This window comes from Ambystoma mexicanum, chromosome 4p (assembly GCF_040938575.1).
Source record: "Ambystoma mexicanum isolate Mex_15411 chromosome 4p, UKY_AmexF1_1, whole genome shotgun sequence".
In the NCBI taxonomy this organism is placed as follows: domain Eukaryota; kingdom Metazoa; phylum Chordata; class Amphibia; order Caudata; family Ambystomatidae; genus Ambystoma; species Ambystoma mexicanum.
The window spans coordinates 496081802-496100480 of record NC_090927.1 but is presented as its reverse complement, the minus strand read 5'-3'; the positions used below and the strand labels follow the sequence as shown (position 1 = coordinate 496100480).

General features: G+C 38.4%; 1 long non-coding RNA gene across 1 annotated transcript in view; it reads right to left on the bottom strand.

The window, feature by feature from the left end:
• LOC138453316 (uncharacterized) overlaps positions 1–18679 on the bottom strand; it is a 278866-nt gene that overhangs the window by 41164 nt on the left and 219023 nt on the right. The gene's annotated exons all lie outside the window — the stretch shown is intronic.

Below are 18679 nucleotides of genomic sequence, written 5' to 3'. Positions count from 1 at the left end.
CCCGTGAAAACGGGGCTCTCTATTGGAGGCCACTAAGACGACCCTATGCAGCATGGATAGAGTAATCCGGGGCAGTAAGATAAGACCAGGGCTGGGCCCGCTACCCCCCCCTGGCGCACAACACAGATTTCTCACCCGGACTACATAAAACATTTTGGGTTGGGTGGAAGGACGCTGAAACAGTGTCATTACAAGATATGTATCAGGAATGAGCCCCACTCTCATTTGAAGACTGCAAAGAGAAATTTGGCGTTGACGAAAATCACAGATATAGATACATACAACTCCTCCATTTGATCTCACATCCAGTCATAAAGAAGGCCGGGCTAAGACCTCCAATGGGCCTAGAATTAACAATAAGGGAGGGAACACCTACGAAAGCGATAACTAGATTATATAAACTCCTGTACAGGGTGCAGACAGATGATACCCTCCAATGTTGCTTTACCAAATGACATATGTGGTGGTCGTGCCTGAAGATGACCATGTATTGGAAATCTTGGGCCATATTAGAGACATAACAGGATAAGAACTACCATGGTCGCCAAAAGTAATCCTGCTAGGCATAGTAGCAAAAGGAAAATATGTGGCTTCAGGGAATAGAGAAGCCCTCATAACCCATCTTTTGACAGCAGCAAGAATGATAGTGGCCCAACGGTGGAAGACGGTGGAGGGACCCACTGCACCATGGTGGTGGGTCAAATTGTGGGGAGTTAAGGCAATGCAAAACATCTGTGCAATGAAATCGGGAAGGTACCTAAAATTTCTCGCAATATGGGAACCTCTCCAGGATTAAGTAGGGGAAAGAGAGGCTCACTACTTTAAACCGTGACTGCTCAGAAACATCCATATCTGATGAAGAGACATAGAGGAACCACAGCAGATGGTTGGGCTCAAAGACATTAACTGGTCAAGAAACAAGGTCATTTGGTAAAGACAACAGCAAGGGTGGGTGGGAAGGGTGGCTAAGGGTGGAGGGTGGTGGTGGGGAGAAATTAAGACAAGGGAAAGTTCAAGAGGACAATCACTGGAAACAATGCAAAGGCTCCCAATATGGCTGACAACGATATGAGTGAAGTAATGTTTTATAGTACAAGTTGTAACTGTTCACAATCTTTTTTGTTGTGGTAAAATTGAAAATAAAGTTGGTTAAAAAAATAATATTAACAATCTACTACATGGTTCAGCCAAACAACTACTCGAAGAAAAAGAGCATATCCAGAGAAAATATTTTGGATGTGAAAGCCACTTAAAAAATGCAATAGCTTTACAACAAACTAGCAACTACTGTACAAATAGCAACCTTCTATTACACACATACAAAAAAGAAATACTAAAGTTTAAAAGTACATCCGCTGAAGTACCAAACCATGTGTGTGTGTTTTGCCACAGGACTCTTTATAAAACTATACATAACGTACAAAATAGAAGACAATGAAGATTCCAAATGGTCCCAATTAGCTCTCTCCCTTATAGCAGAAAACAAATATGAAGTTACTGACCCCTTACTACTTTGCAATTACTGCACTGCAAAACTTGACAACAACCAAACACCTTCACCAAACACCTTCACGTACTATCACAAATAACTTGGAATTATTCCCACTACCAAAGCCCCTGCAACAACTAAATTTATATGAGAGCACCATAATTCAAACAGTGCACCCATTTCAAGCAATAATATGCCTTCAACCAAAAACAGAATAAATTACCTCCCTCTGAATTAGTGAAAGGCATTCGTGGCAAAGTAGTTTATTTACCATTACAGCTCAAAGAAAATGTACACACTCTGGGAATGCAACGTCTAATAGATCAATCTTTAATTGTCTTAGTAAATGGCATACCTACAAAAGACAAAAAAAATTGGCAACCACTCGTGGACTTACATAAAGTTAGAAAAGCCCTGCAATATCTAAAAGACAACAATGAATACTACAAAGAAATTAATATTGATGAAAATCTGAGATAAATCATTGAAATAATTCAAGAGCCACCAGAAACTGGTCAATTTTAACTTCTAGATCCTGCTACAGAATCCAATATTTTAGACCATTATACATTTCATCCATTACACTCTAAAGACACCATAGATGATGCACTGGAAACCAAAATGTGACAAGCCAAAGGATCTTGCATCAGCATATGGGAAAAAAGTATAGAAGCACATGCCTTTCCTCTACTCTTTCCTACTGAGAAAGCAGGAAGGCATGATGATAGACCCACACAAATAACAGCATCAGAATATCGCTCTTTACAAAAGTATTCTAATAACTTCAGATTCAGACAAAATGTGGAATACCACCTTATCTTTGAAAGTGAACTAGCAACTCTATGCTAAGGAGTTGCAAACACATTAAAATCAGGTACCCCTTTTCAAAATATGTCAGCTACACAATTACTACAAAAAGTGCAAGAAAAAGATGAGGTTTTACAGTCAAGTATTACAAATCTTTTAGCAAACATGCATCATACAAAAGAATACTGGTTCCGACGTTACGGAGATGTACGCAGTATAATAGGAAACCTTGGCCCACCCACTTGGTTTGTTACATTAGGGTGTGCAGGATATGCATGGGAAGATTTACACAATTTCCTACGCATAGCAAACAAAAACAAAACAAACATAGATATAAAAACACCAGGAGAACTCTGCTCTCTAGATCCTGTAAATGTATCAAGATATTTCCATCATCGCTTCATTGCTATTCTACACTTTATTTGTAATAAAACTGTTCCTCCCCTCCGAGAAGTACGACACTTCTTTCGGAGAAGAGAATACCAAGCCAGAGGAGCACCATGCTTTTATGGATTAAAGATGCTCCTAAATTTGGTCAGGACAGTGACGCCACTGTTTTGCAGTTTATCCAAAAATATGTCAATAGTGAAATTCCTGGACAAACAACACATAGTGACCTTCATGCACAAATTTTACAATTTCAAAGACACACATGTGGGAAATATTGTGGTCGCAAATATAAAAACAAAGGAAAATACTATGCCAAATGCTGCTTTGGTTTCCCTAGACCAGTTGCAACAATAGGTCAAGTAAACAACTTCATGTCTTCAGTTTGACATAGTGTCAAAGGTAAATCACCTAAGAACACATATTACATAAAAAGAACAGAAGAATCAAAATACACCAATGATTACAATGCAAACATTGCCCTCCTATGGAATGCAAACATAGATGTGCAGCACATTTCAGACAATTCCACTGCAGTTGCACAATATGTCACAGCCTACTTTATCAAAGCAGAATAAACAGAGCTTGAAGACCTCTGGGATGACATATCATCTGACAAAACACTGTCACAGAAATTGTACAGCTTAGGCATAAAAATGCTCTCTCATAGAGAATGTGGCAGCTATGAAGCTGCAGACCATTTAACCGATAATGCCTTGTATGAAAAATCTGAAAACATAGTATGGCTAAGTCTTGGGGCCTCATTCCGAGATTGGAGGTAGCCATGGCACTGTTTGCGCCATGGCTGCCTCCAATACCAGGTCTGGCACCAGTCTGGTTAAATGGGGACTTACCGGTGCATTCCGACTCTGGAGGGACCGGTAAATCCCAATTGAACCAACCATTCCCCATTCCCATTTGAGCCCTCATAGGGCTCAATGGGAATGGGGAGGGCGCTAATAACGGGCTCGTGAATAGCAGGCCCGTTATTAGCGCCCTGGTCCCTTAGCGGGACCCATAAAGGATGTGTGGTCAGACCACATGTCCTTTACAGTTCTGGCTAAGGGACCTCAGAATTGGACGGTAAGGGACTACCGGCACCGGTCTCCATACCGGTGCCCGGTATCCCTTACCGCCCAACTTGTAATGACCCCCTTGGTCCTGCTAAATCTAGAAGAAAAGTTCTCAAATCATATGAGGACATAGTAACAATAGCCAAAAATTATCCCAACAGCCGAGACATTTTGAAAAACAATTTACTAGACACATACTACCCAAACAGGAGTACCACTTTGGAAACCATGTGTCTCTACCACGTAGCCCAAAACTTCACATACAAAAATAATATAAAACCAGATGAACAGAAAGGTAGATACAGAGTGGCAAATTGTGAAGGCAGCTTAGTGAAATTTACCAAACAAAGCTTAATAAATCATATCAAATTGTCATTAAAAACTCCTCAACATAAAGAACTGTATTACATGTCTCTGCTACAACTGTTTAAAGCATGGAGAAAAGAAGAAGGGTTAGTAGATACCTATGACTCCTATGAAGACACTTTCAAAGCAAATTAAAGTACTATAACAGGTGTAAACTTTACACACTACATAACAATGTTGCACAATGAAGAGCAACATGACGAAGAACTCCAGGCCTAACTAGATGTGGACACTTCCGACAGTGGTCAACCTTCTGTAACAGAAAAAAATTGATTTGTACACTATTTGAAAAAAATTGATTTGTACACCATTTGTAATTGGCGCTCAGTGAGTACTAGTTTAATATATTAACAGTACATGTATACTACCTAACAGAACTCATTCCATTCTTCAGCTGCCTATTTAGTCCTATTTAGTCCTACTTTATTCTCTACATTCTGTAACGTGTACTCCGTTTATAATGGTAAAAATGGAACTACAAGTCCCATAATACAAGCAAAAAAAAACTCTATGACTACATAACCAATGATTATAAAAGCATCATGTTGGCAAGTATTCATATACTTCTAACACATTACACTTATACCCACCAACTGACATTTAAAGTGTACTACAAATATTTTCCATCCATTTTTCTTCTCTTTTACAAATGGTTACACAGATTTTGCAAATGCACACACACATTGCTTGAAGTTCTAGAAAAGTCTCCTAAAAGCAACCATTTTTAACCATCCACCAATTTTATTAACTTTTTACCCACCACTCCTCCTTCCATTAAAAATATGACCATTCTTTCCTAACAGTACTTCACCATTACCATATACGCATATTAACTGGTCGGATAGCACAACAAGCTGAGCGCCCGTTTCTGACATCTGTGTGCAACCTGCTGATGCAGATTTGAATCCCGGCAGGGCCAACTCAACCTTTTATCCTTCTGAGGTGGATAAATTGAGTACCACGCTGTGGGATCATAATATGAACTACTATCTCAGCGCTCAGATGCCTGCAGGCTTGTAGCACTATATAAAACTAGATAGTATTATAACTTTCTTTTACCATTACAGGAAAGAAGTACATCACTGCAATCAAAAACAGAAAATTGAATACCCTTGGCTTCTGACAAAGTAGGTACAATATTGGACCAGGCATATGCATGTTATTATAGCAACACAGTGCCACTATATATATTTCCCCAGATTCATTTTTGTCAAACCAACATTTCTTTCACTCTAGCCCATTATATTCCACCACACACACTCCTGTTATTCCCATCTAGACACCGCCATTGCAATACCCACTCTGTTCCTCAAAACAGCCAATCACCATACAGATTCCATTGCACTACCACTGCCTTCCTTGCTAACTCAACACCATCACACCTCTGTATACTCATATTCCCACAACCTTTCAACCCACACCTAACATAACAACCTCACATTCAAACAGTGCTCTATTCATCTCCACAATCACACCCACACACCCATGGGTGATACAGGCATATACATTGCACAACTTCCCAATACAACCTTTCTCTTTTCCCAACAGACACAGCAAAATGCCTACCAAAGAGCAGCTCCATAGAAAAGAAAGAAACACTAAAACAGATAAGACTAAAAGTACACCACATCGTCATCCACCTCTAAAACAAATGATAGAAAACCTTAAAATAAAAGAGCTAGAAGCCTCACTCAACAAAACTATACCAACCACGACTAAAGAAGGCAAGGCCCCCCTTGCAAAAACAAAAAATAAAAAAATGATGTGCAAAGAAAAGCGCAAGCACTAACAAACCCAATCCTCTGTCTACCAGTGTTAATGTAGTCATGGTAAAGCAATCCAAAAAAAGGATATTACAAAACTTTTTCCACCGTAGAGTTCTTCACAATCTTACAGAAACATCTGTAAAGTCACAACCATTCCATAAAATCTACTTCTGGAGAGTAATCCTGCAAGCTCTAATTCACAGTGCTTTTCTACTAAAGAGAAAATTGTTTATATTGATTTTAAACAGAATGAAATCACTAAATAAATTAATCAATAAATTACAACAACTACTTCTAAACATGCACAGTGTCAATATAGAGACATTTTCAAACTTCTGTGATGGTGAGTGGATGCACACAAGCAGCACAGAACCATACTTCAATGAGGAAGCTTATAAACAACAACATGAAAAAACAATTGCCATAGACAATAGTGGTTGAGGGTATGAAATGGTGGATCAAACCATTATGGCAAAAGAAAACCTTATAGAAAGAAAATCCCCAACACACTTTGAACCAAATGCTCCTTTCACCCAAACCAACTGTCCAGTGTACAAATGGACATGCAGCTCTATGTGTAATGTATGCCAACAATCCTTTAAATCTTTGACAATTGCTCAATCACTATGTGAAACTAAAAGACAAAAGCAAAATGACAATTTTACAAAGCATAGAGTCCTGTCTAGTGCACAGCCACACTGGTCTGCAAGGACATTCATTGGCCTGCATTTCAGGAACTGCTTGCAAAAGCACGTTCCACCACCTCAATATGTTAGCGACACACCATTCTACTACACAGAATCTTGTGCATCGATAATACAATGCAAAAGGTCCTACTCCACAACTGGAAAATGCAAATAACGTTCTACTACATGGAACAGCCAAAGAAATCCTTGAAGAAATAGAGCACATACAACGCAAATATTTTGGAACTGAAGGTTCTTAGGACTTAGAAAATGCTGTACCTTTTGAAAACAGTACAGAAAACCTCATAAACACCAACCTCCTACTAAAGACATACAAAAAAGAAATAGCTAAGTTTCAAAACACATCTTTTGAAATACCAGAGCAAATATGTGTCTGTTGCCGCAGACCTTTTTATAAAAAGAGCACACAAATAATAGATCTAGCCTACAAAATAGAAGACAAGGAAAACCTCAATGGTTCCAATCAGATTTATTTCTTACAGAAGAAGCGAAATACAACATAACTAACCCCTCAAGAGTGTGCACATACTGCAACACAAAGCTTGACAATAATCAAATGCCATCATGTGTTATCAGTATTCCCACTTCTGAAAGCTCTCCAGCAGCTTAACTTGTACGAGACCATTAAAATACAAACAGTGCACCCATTTCAAGCTATAATATGCCTTCAACCAAAACCAGCCAAATTACTTCCATCCCAGCTACCAAAGGGCAACCATGGCAAAGAAGTATATTTACCATTGGATCTAAAAGAAAATGTATAAACTCTAGGACTAAAATAGCCAATAGATCAATATTTAATTGTACTAGTTAATGGTGTGCCAACAAAAGACAAAAACATGTGGCTACAACTAGTCGACTTAAACAAATTTAGACAAGCCATACAATATCTAAAAGAAAATAATGAGTACTACAAAACTATAAACATAGAGGAAAACTTAAGAGAAACCACCCACATTATTCAAAAGTCCCCAGAAAGTGAACAATTTGAATCTGTGGATCCTCTTACTGCAACCAATATTCCAGACCAGTATACCATTCACACACTGCACTCCAAGGGCACAAATGACGATGCATTACAAACATATAAAATGCATCAAGCTAAAGGATCCCCAATGAGCATATGGGAAAAAAGTAGAAGCAGATTCTTTTCCTCTTCTCTTTCCTATAGGGAAAGGAGGACAATATGATGAAAGGTCCAAACAAATTAGTGCATCACAATATTGCTCTTTCACAAATGTATTCCGAAGACCCCAGATTCAGTCAAAATATTGAGTACATTTTCCACTTCTTCTTCCAAAGTAACGTAGCAACTCTAACTTTTTAAAACTATCCGCTACCCAACTGCTTAAAAAAATAAAAGACAAAGATTACATTTTGCAGTCAAGTCTCACAAATCTCTTGGCAAACATTTGTGATAGAAACAAATACTGAATCCAATGGCATGCTGTGCTGATGTATGTTGTATGCTAAGGAGCCAAGGTACACCCACATGGTCTGTTACTTTAAGTTGTGCAGAATACACTTGGGATGACGTGCACGACTTCTTGCCCACTACAAACCAAAATAAAGATGGTATGGACATAAAAACAACAGGAAAACATAGTTCTCTTGAACTGTAAATGTATCAAGGTACTTTCACCATTGCTTCATATCCATGCTGCCTTTTATCTGCAATAAAACTACCCCTCCTGTCAGAGAAGTGTAACACTTCTTTTGAAGAAAAGATTATCAATCTAGAGGAGCACCACACATCCACATGCTTTTGTATATAAAAGATGCTCCAAAATGTGGCCATGATTCTGACACCAATGTTTTTCAATTTATTGAAAAATACATTACCTGCGACATCCCTTCAGAAACCACACAAAGTGACCTACAGACACAAGTGTTACGCTTCCAAAAACATAAATGTGGCAAATACTGCCAAAGTAGATAAAAATACAAAGGGAAATACCATACGAAATGTTGTTTTGGCTTCCCTAGAGCAATGTGTAAAAAAGGACAAGTAAATACCTGGATGCTGTCTGTTAGGCACAGTGTAAAAAGCAAATCGCCTAAAAATACATATGACATTAGAGGAAGCATCCAAGTAGATAAATGGTAACAATGCAATCATTGCCCTCTTGTGGAATGCAAACATAGAGATACAATGCATTGCAGATAATTCCACTGCAGTTGTTAGATATGTCACAGCTTATCTCACCAAAACTGAGAAAACAGAGCTAAAGGACCTCTGGGATGACATATCATCTGACAAAACACTATCACATAAATTGTAAAGATTCAGTATGAAAATGCTCTCCTATAGAGAATGCGGGTCTGACAGAGCAGCAGACCGTTTAACAGGTGCAGCCTTATATGGCAAATCTGAGCACATTGTTTGGCTGAACCTTGGACCAGCCTCATCCCGAAAAAGAGTACTAAAATCCTACCAAGAGATAGTAAACATAGTCACAAATGATACAAACAGCCAGGACATTTAAAAAAATAATTTATTTGACACATACTATCCAAACAGAAGTACTACTTTGGAAAAATGTGTCTCTATGACATTGCCCAAAACTACACCTACAAAAACAATGTCACACCAAATGAGACAACTTGCAAATATTCAGTTTCAACTTGTGAAGGAAGCCGGGTGAAACTAACTAAACCCAGTCTAATGAATCATGTCAAGTTATTTAAAACTCCACAACATAGAACACTATATTACATGGCCATACTCCAATTTTTAAAAAAAATATTAGGTGACTATGACTCATTTGAAGCTGCATTGAAAGCAAATAAAAGCAGTATAACAAATGACAATTTCAAACAATACAAAGAAATGTTGGACAATGAACGCCAACAAGAGGAAGACATTGCAGCTTAATTAAACAAAGACACTCCTGAGACCATTCAACCTTCCCTTACAGGAAACCACGACCCACTTGGAGAACCACTCATTCAAAATTAAGCAGAAATAACCATGGCTGAGTTAGAAAATAGTATGTATCAATATAAACAATCTGAGGAAAACTTGTCAGTTCTGGAATCTCAGCTAAATGATGAACAACTCGCCATTTATCTGGAAATCACTCAAGAAATTGATCATGATTTCAAACATGAAAGTAAAACCTGTACATGTCAAAATTATAAACTTCTGCTCCTGTATGTAAGTGGTGAAGTTGGTTCTGACAAAAAAATCATAATTAAAATAATCAGCAAATTTCTATAAAACTTAAACAACAACCTTTCGGCTATAGCAACAGCCCCCACGGGTTTAGCTGCTTACAACATAGGTGGTGTCACTTTACACTGACTACTACTCCTCCCCATAGACCACCAAAACAAATTAGAATAATACAAATTGTCAGCAGAGGCAGCAACTGAGGTACGCAGAATTCTAAAACAATTGAAAACGCTCCTGATAGACGAAGTAAGCATGGTGTCCAACCTCATTTTGGCTTTAAATTCATCTCAGAATGCAAGAAGTTCTAAAAACCAACTACACAGAACTATTTGGAGGAAAACATGGTATTGTTTTCAGAAACCTCCTACAGTTGACGCCAGTGAACCTATTTTCAAAACATTAGGACACAAAGAAATCTGTAATGCTCTAGGCAGCATTGGAAATGTACATTTCTGGCATCGTTTTCACTACAATGAACTGACTCAAAACATGCGCCAGTCTGCAGACCTCAAATATGCTAACATTTTAAAAATCATCAGAACTGGGCTGCTCACTAAAGATGCAAAATCGATCTTAAATACTGAACTAATCCATGAACTGTAAGGGTGAAACACATCTGCTCCTGATGTCATGGAACAATTAACACAACAAAATCTAAAATGTATGTTCTTAATGCCAATGCTTGCAAGCTGTAGTCAATTCAATGAAACAAAGCTGAAAAAAGAAATGCAACCTATGCTGCATAATCGCTCCACAGACAAACGAGAAGCGCACAACATGAGACTTCCTGTGTGTCAACGAGCAACAGCTTAGAAAAATGTATCTCAAACACAGTCAGATTGGAGAAGGTATTAACTTTGTCTCTAAACTGCAGAGTTATTCTAAAATGTAACCTTGACGTATAACAAGTCTTAGTGAATGGAGCAATTGGTACAGTTGTTGGCTTCCAGACATATCCGCATGACAACAACATTCAATTTGTCAATATCTACTTTGACAAACTTGCAGAGGTTAAACAAATTGGCCAAACAATAGAATGTTTCCTTCTTTTCAAAGACATGTACATACGCAGAGAGCAATTTTCTCTGTCACTTGCATATGCCTTCACTATTCACAAATCACAAGGTGTAACCCTAGATCAAGCATCGATTTACATTGGCAGCACGGTCTTTAAAGAAGGTATGAGTTACATAGCACTTTCATGTCTGTGCACACTCAATGGTCTATTCCTAGTTAACTTTGATGCAAACAAAGTCAATTCTGACATTCCTTGCATCCTGGAACACAACAGGCTATCGGCACTATACACTCCCATCTAAATATGTATCCTGTACCTCAAAGAAAGAAACCTTTTAAAAGACAAATAGAAACAAAAGTGATAGCAGATTTCCCAAAACCACTAAAGAAACTGCGACCAACTCCTGCATCAAATAATACAACCACAAACCTATCTAGTTTAAAGTTAAGGTCACATCCATGAGAAAAGAAAGACACAAATGTTACTCCTCCACAAACATCTGCAGGCCCATCTAACGATCCACAAACGTAACTCTCTGGTTCAATTAAATTCACGAACATAACTGGATTAAATTGTTATGCTAATGTGACAATGTGACAATGAATCTTCTCTTTCAATTGCCACCAATTTTTCACAACATTTACTTAAACGGCTCAGACCATTTGTGTTTGCAAATGCTTGTCCTTCACAGAAATGCCACAAATAATCTTGACAACTCAGGTATAAGGGAATAATTGGACTACGGTGCAGGAATGGTAAAATATACCATAAACACACAAGAAGATCCACACAAATTCCTAGTGTACTTACAAGTACTGGAAACCAAAAACAACCCTATAAATGAAATCTTCCAGATTTCATACACTTGAAACATACATGCACTCTCTGCAACCATGTTTCACAAGACCACATCCCTAATGAACGATTTCTATATGTATTCATACCAAATTGTGAATCCATTCCATTTCACCAGCGTCTTCAGAATGCAAATCCTGGCACATTATGCCCTTTTTGCAATTCAGAGAATCGTTCCACTATACAAATAAACCTACATAGCCAATATGTCATACTAATACACACAGACAAGTATCTCTTGGAAAGAAAACATTTACAACAGTAGGTATAATATACCACGCTGGTGCCACAACTACCTCAGGGCACTACACTGCATATGTGAAAAAGAAAACTCGTTGGTTTGAATGAAGCGATACCTACATTAGCCCAAAACATAGGTTACCAGCACATTTAACAAATGCCTACTTAATATTCCTTCAACCCAAATGTAGTCACTAAACTATAGCACAATAAAGGTTAGAATATGTCAGCTGGTATCTAACTACATCCATAATACTACAAGAACACTATTCAAAGGCAATCTAGTTAGAATACGCCAACAGGTGTATAACTACTTAAAAAAATACCCTTCATTGCAAAGCACTTCAAATACGCTAACTGAATTGTTATATGACATCTTCTAACCTCTAATGTAGTTGGAATACGCCATCAGGTATCTAACTATTTCATGCATTCCCTCAATAACAACATACTTCAAGCAAGCGTACTATAATGCTTACACTCATATAACTGTAATCGTTTTTTTTTATCCAGTAGCTATTTTCTTTCCCCAATGATAATATAAAGTGAAAACCACAGAGTTGGGTAATAAACTAATGTTTTAGCAAACATAGTACTTAAAATGTACTGTTTATGAGGGTCTAAAAAAGCTTTAAAAGCAGCTTTTAAACTATCATGCTTAACCAATTGTAATTTTTTTCACCGAAAAGAAACCACAGAAGGCAGCTGCATGACGCTTCAACATTAAGTAGACACAGCAATCTTAATAAACTGCATATTTTGAGAGCACTATCCTCAATTGTACTACACTCATACATTCTGTATACAATTCAATTATGTAATTCCTCCACATTACAAACACTTTCTGCTTCCACTACATTACATACAATTACTGTACACACATTCCTAGTATAGTAATTCAAGCCATACTCCTATTATATTACCTGTAACTACAATAGACATATTACTACTTTGGTGATGTTACCCAGTGCCTATATTCTGGGGGGCATGGTCTTAGGCCATTCCCCCAGAATCTGGCCATTGACCACAACACAATTAACTGTATAACAAGTATGTATCAGACACAGTCAGTCAATAAAACTCACCCAACCCCCATGCAATTGAAATGATGTCAGCTGACACGGAAATTCACTGTGGGTCCGGCGGCATTTCCAAACCCTTTACTCACCCATAAAACCAGCTCTACATTGCCTTCATTCCACTACCCTACCATTTCTATGCCCTCTTCCAGCTATCAAATAAACCCAATTGTCTTTTCAAAGCTGCCCGTTCACCACAATATTTGAGAACTACTGCGTTATTTGCGAGCAGTTACAGCACCTGCACAGCCTATTTCAACTTAACAAATCAGCCCCATATTATCTTTTTTCCACTCCCCCACCCTTCCCAGCCCTTCTTTCCACCAATAAAATGACCAAAGATATGTTTTCCAGACTTTTTCCCCACCAAGCTGTCCGCTGCAACAGGCTGTGGATTCAACACTGCCAATCAGAAGCCCATCCGCAGAACGAACAGGGAAGTGAGCCCACAACTGAACCCAGATACCACTGATTATTTTGCCCCGCAAATTTGGTGAACCTTCGTCCAGCGGTTGGGCTGTAGATGTGAGCAAAAATGTCTTTCCATGTGTCTATGGGCAAAAACCACACATTTTGAGACCCCCCAAACTTTGCCCACCCTTGACGAAACCTCACCAAACTTTGCAGGATCGATCTGATGAGCCATATCCTTTTTTTAGCAAATTTTTGTGAGGATTTATCTGGGCAGGGCCAAGTTATAAGCCACCCAAAAAGTGCTCTTCTTCCTTTGGGTTGAGCAACTTAACCATAACTACATGGCCGCTACCAAAGACCCTGTAAAAAAAAATATATATATAAATAAATATATATATATATATATATATATATATATATATATATATATATATATATATATATATATATATATCAAAAAAAAGAAAAAGGTCAAAGCTGGTTAAAGCTTTCCAGGCAGCACTCTCCTCGCGAGTAAAAAGAAACCAGATGCAAAAAAAAGGATCTCCATCAAACATCCTTTATTTTGGCAAAAACACGGTGGACAAGCATCTCAGGAGAGAACCAACAATTACACGTTTCACCCTACCGGGCTTTTTTCACTGAATATATATATATATTCAGTGAAAAAACTTTGTCAAGGGGATGTTATGGTGAAGTTGCACTAATTAAAAACCATTTAAAAAAATGATATTTGCCAGCTATGGTAATCAAAGCAACTATAACTTGTGCCACCACCGTGCACTGCCATCACAAATGCCATTGATGACATCATTTCTGGGCAACTTGTTTTTGTTCACTGGCAGTCAGAATATGGATATTCAAAATATGCTATATATCTAGACATTAACCTTGTCATATGTTCTTATGGTCCTTTCCTTAGGGTTTGGTCTCAGCTCATGTTGCACATACATGGGTCACTAAGCAGGCCACAAACAAACAATTCCTTACTTTAGTTTCCCTGTATGAGCCTCTGATTTGTATGCATTCTGGGTCTTCTTATGTATTGTCTGTACTAACACAGGTGTGTAGTAAGTCTTGGATTGTTAGATATGTATTCCATGTTCAACATTACTCAAAACTCTAATATGGTAGCATTCATTATTTTACTCTCCAAAACTACCAGATTAAAAATATTGTACTTCTATGGTGCATGCTGCAGCCATTGTCTATGTGTATGCATGATTAGGTTCCTGAATTAACAATACTCTAATATAATGTTTTGTTTAGATGAGTACATTATTTAATAAATTAAGTAGTTTATGATCGGTCTCCCGATCACACCTGACATCGTGTTACCAACATTATAAAAACAACCCCTTTTAGGGACATTTCGTCAAAATTACTTTCATATGTGATGTCATCAGTGAAGTCATCAATGACATTTGTGAAGTCATCTATTATGTCCTGGGTGTTAATCTAAGCAGTGTATGGTGGTGGTGTGAGTTATGGCTGCTTACCTTATCATAACAGACACATTTCTGGGGTTTTTACTTGTAACCATAGCATCCCTTTAACAAAGTTTTTTCTGCGAGTTTGATAGGTTTTTATGAGTGAAAATGCTTCATGATGTTACATAACAGTATATGAGTTATTAATAATTCTTCTTTTAACATATATGAAAAAACTGTAAAGCTCCTTTAACAAACATATATTTTGCAGTGCAAACTGATGTGTGTCGTTATCAGGAGTGCATGCTGGGGATATAAGTCACGGTTGAATTTCCTAGGGCATGAGGCTGGACTAGGAACCGAGCGCCACCAAACCACCACCTCTATCCACTGCACCTACCCTGTATCGAAGTTCAGTGTCCACTATACCCTAATAATATCACCAATTGGCAGTATTCGTGGCTTGCAGCCATGTCCACTCACCACAATCCATGGGGCATGGGCTTCGGCCATGCCGCATTCCCCAATAGGCAAATCAGAGTAGACATTTGTCCTTGCCAAGGGCCAGGCAGCAAGGTTATAGCACAAATATTTGCACCTACTTTTTGACACTTTAAAAAAATAAATAAAACACAGGACAGATTTGCAAAAGCATGATTTCAGTCCCACCTTTTAGAAAAAATAAAACAGGACGGATTTACAAAACTATGCTTTGAGGTCCATGCTGATGCTCCTCACGAATGTTTGCTGCAATCCCGTGCAGCAATTCAGGTTGTAACCACGAGCAGAATTATTTTCCCATTCCAACCTATCCCGATATTGAAAAACTTTACCACATAGCTGATCCCTGGTGGCCATGCCCACTTCAAACCCCATTGCCATTTGCTTGTGGTCATGGCCAGTAGCCACATTGTCTGGGTCATGGCCATGACCCGCATAATCTGCCCACTGCCCATGGCCACAGGCTCTACCTCAGTCACCAAAGGTATATCACTATTGTTTGTGTCTACATTATACTTTCAAAAAATAAAACAAGGCCGCATTTGCAAAACCAAGCTTTCAGTCCTTGCCAATGCTCCTTGCACGGGTTTTCTGCAAATCCGTCTATGTTTTCTTTTTTTTAAAGTGTCAAAAAGTACATACATAAAATAGTCATATAACTTAGCCCCCAATTGACAAAATCCATTCAGACTTTGCACAAACATTCAAGGTTGGGTCTACAATATTTCTAAAAACATCTGTGTAGATTCGTCAAACAGCAACAAAGTTATAAGCCATTTAATAATTTTGAGACCCCTCTTAGCACAAACTCTGCAAAAGCATTCAGATCAGGGTCTAAAATCTGTCTGCAAACGTTTGTGCAGATTCATCAAATGGAGCCAAATTTAAAAGTATTTCAAATATGTTGCCCGCCCCCTTTAATTATGCCCGCTCTTGATAAAACAGTACCAAACTCTGTAGACCCATTCTGGGTCTAGTCTAAAATGATATTGCAAATGTTCATGCAGTTTCATATAGTGGCACAAAAGTTATAAGCCATCCCAAAACTGCTTTTGAATGGATGTCTCTGAACATCTGAGATGTCTGTGAACCTCACAGGAAGGTCCCCGAACATCTGAGATGTTCACGGACTTCAAAGAAGAAAAAACACCAGATTGCTGGCTTTTAGGCACCATGTATTTGCCTATTGCTGCACTTTCACATCTGTGTGTTGCTGCCGCCCTGCAACATGGGGTCAGGCTCAATGGATGTGTTCACTATGTACTTCTCTTTTGCACTTTGTGAATGATGTATTACCCTTGTACATTCCACAATGTTGTAATGCACTTCTTAAGCTTCCTATTCTGTAACCTGAGGCACTGAAACCAATCTCTTAAGTTTAAGCGCCTAGATACCTCTGAATTTTGCGCACTATATAAATAAACAAATGCAAATACAAATATCCCATCCCCTCCTCATCACCCCTCAAATCCCCAGTGATTGTTTTGTTTGACAAGTGCAATGTCATGTTTTTTTATCTGTTTTACTGTGAATGTTCGCGGACAATGGGTGCAGTTTGTGAATCCGACATGGCGCCCGTTTCAAAATTGTTGATGCCCCTCATGTTTTTATTGATCAATCAGCGGGCACATATGATGTCCGCTAGTGTCACGCATTTCTCTGATTGGTCCAGAGTTGTCTGCAGACTACGAATCAGGAAATTAATTTGCAGACTGGACCCAGATATCACATATTTATTTTTGCAACTACTTTTTGCCAAAAAAAATTACTCGTTGGAAATACACCAAATTTGCAAAAGCACACTTTTGAGACCAAGTCGCTGCAAGTTTGGTGCACATCCTTCCAGCAATTTGGGCCATAGGTATGACCAAAACACAGGATTTCAAAAATGTTGGGACCCCCCCCATAACTCTGCACCCCTGGACGAAACTGCACCAAACTTCACAAAATCATTCCGAGTTGGCCAAGTCTGGTGAGGATTCATTGAACGGCACCAAAGTTATAAGCCACCCAAAAAGTTATTTACTATGAGTTGAGCAACTTAACCATGACTACAGGGCTGCTACTACAGACCCTGTAATATATACAATCCCAATAGTATCAGTGGACACATTTTTGTGTCCGTGGCTCAGAATATGACAGCTGACAGTAAAATTTACTGCAGACTCAGCAGCATCTCTGTGGCCTTTTTAAACCTATAAAAATGGCTACATCTTAACTTTGTTCCACTCCCCCACCATTCCAAGACACTTGTTTAGCCAAAAAATAGAACCAAATTTATTTTCCAGAGTTGTTCCTCACTACGCTAACCAGGGACAAAGGCTGTGGTCCGTGGATCCAATATAGCCACCATTTCAAAATATTTGACTCGGATCACATTTTTCAACAACCAATCAGCATGCGAGTTTGATGTCCGTTAACACCATGATGTCCTCTTATCGACCCAGAGGCATCCACAGACACTGAACCAGGAAATGAGTCTGCAAACCATACGCAGTTATCATCAATTTTATTGACCTACTGTTTGGCCATTTAAAAAAAATAATACTGGGGATGTACACCAAATTTGAAAAAGCACAATTTTTTGGACCAAGCCACCACTCCTTGCAAGTTTTTGGTGCAAATCCGTCCAGCGGTTTGGGCTGTAGGCATGAGCAATTCTTTTTCCATTATGTCTATGAGGGGTGTAAATGTTTTGCCCCCCACCCCCTGGCTTTTCCCCCTCCTGACGAAACGGCACCAGACTTCAAAAAATGATTCTGAGGTGGCCATATACTTTTTTTTATAAGGTTTGGTCAGGATTCCTCGAACAGCGCAAAGTTATAAGCCACCCAAAAAGTGCTCTTTCTATGAGTTGAGCAACTCAACCATAACTACACAGCCTCTACCACAGGTCGTGTAATGCATATAAAGAAACCACAACAATGAATTCCAAAACAAAGAATTGCTACCAATTAATAGTTTGGCATTTCTTAAGTAAGTCAGACATGTCTCCAATATATCAATTTAGACTTTTAAGAAATGGTTGTAAACATTTTTCTAAAAACTTTGAAGTGGCTTCTAGCAAACAATTATTTGAAGAAACAATTGCTCTGTCTGGGGAATTTAAGATACTTTTGTGTACCTTCATAGATAGTATAGGATAGGGGTAAAAGTGTGGTCTTTTTTAAATCAGAAAACGCAAAGTTTTTGAGGATTCGTTGGGCATCGCCAAATAATAATAATAATAATAATAATAATAATAATAATAAATATTTAGCATTTATACAGCGCTATGAACCCTCAGGTATCTGAGCACTGCTTATTATTACCCACGGTGTGTGTCAAACTTGCGTCGGCAGGCTCTGCACAGATGTCAAAGCGATCGCTCTA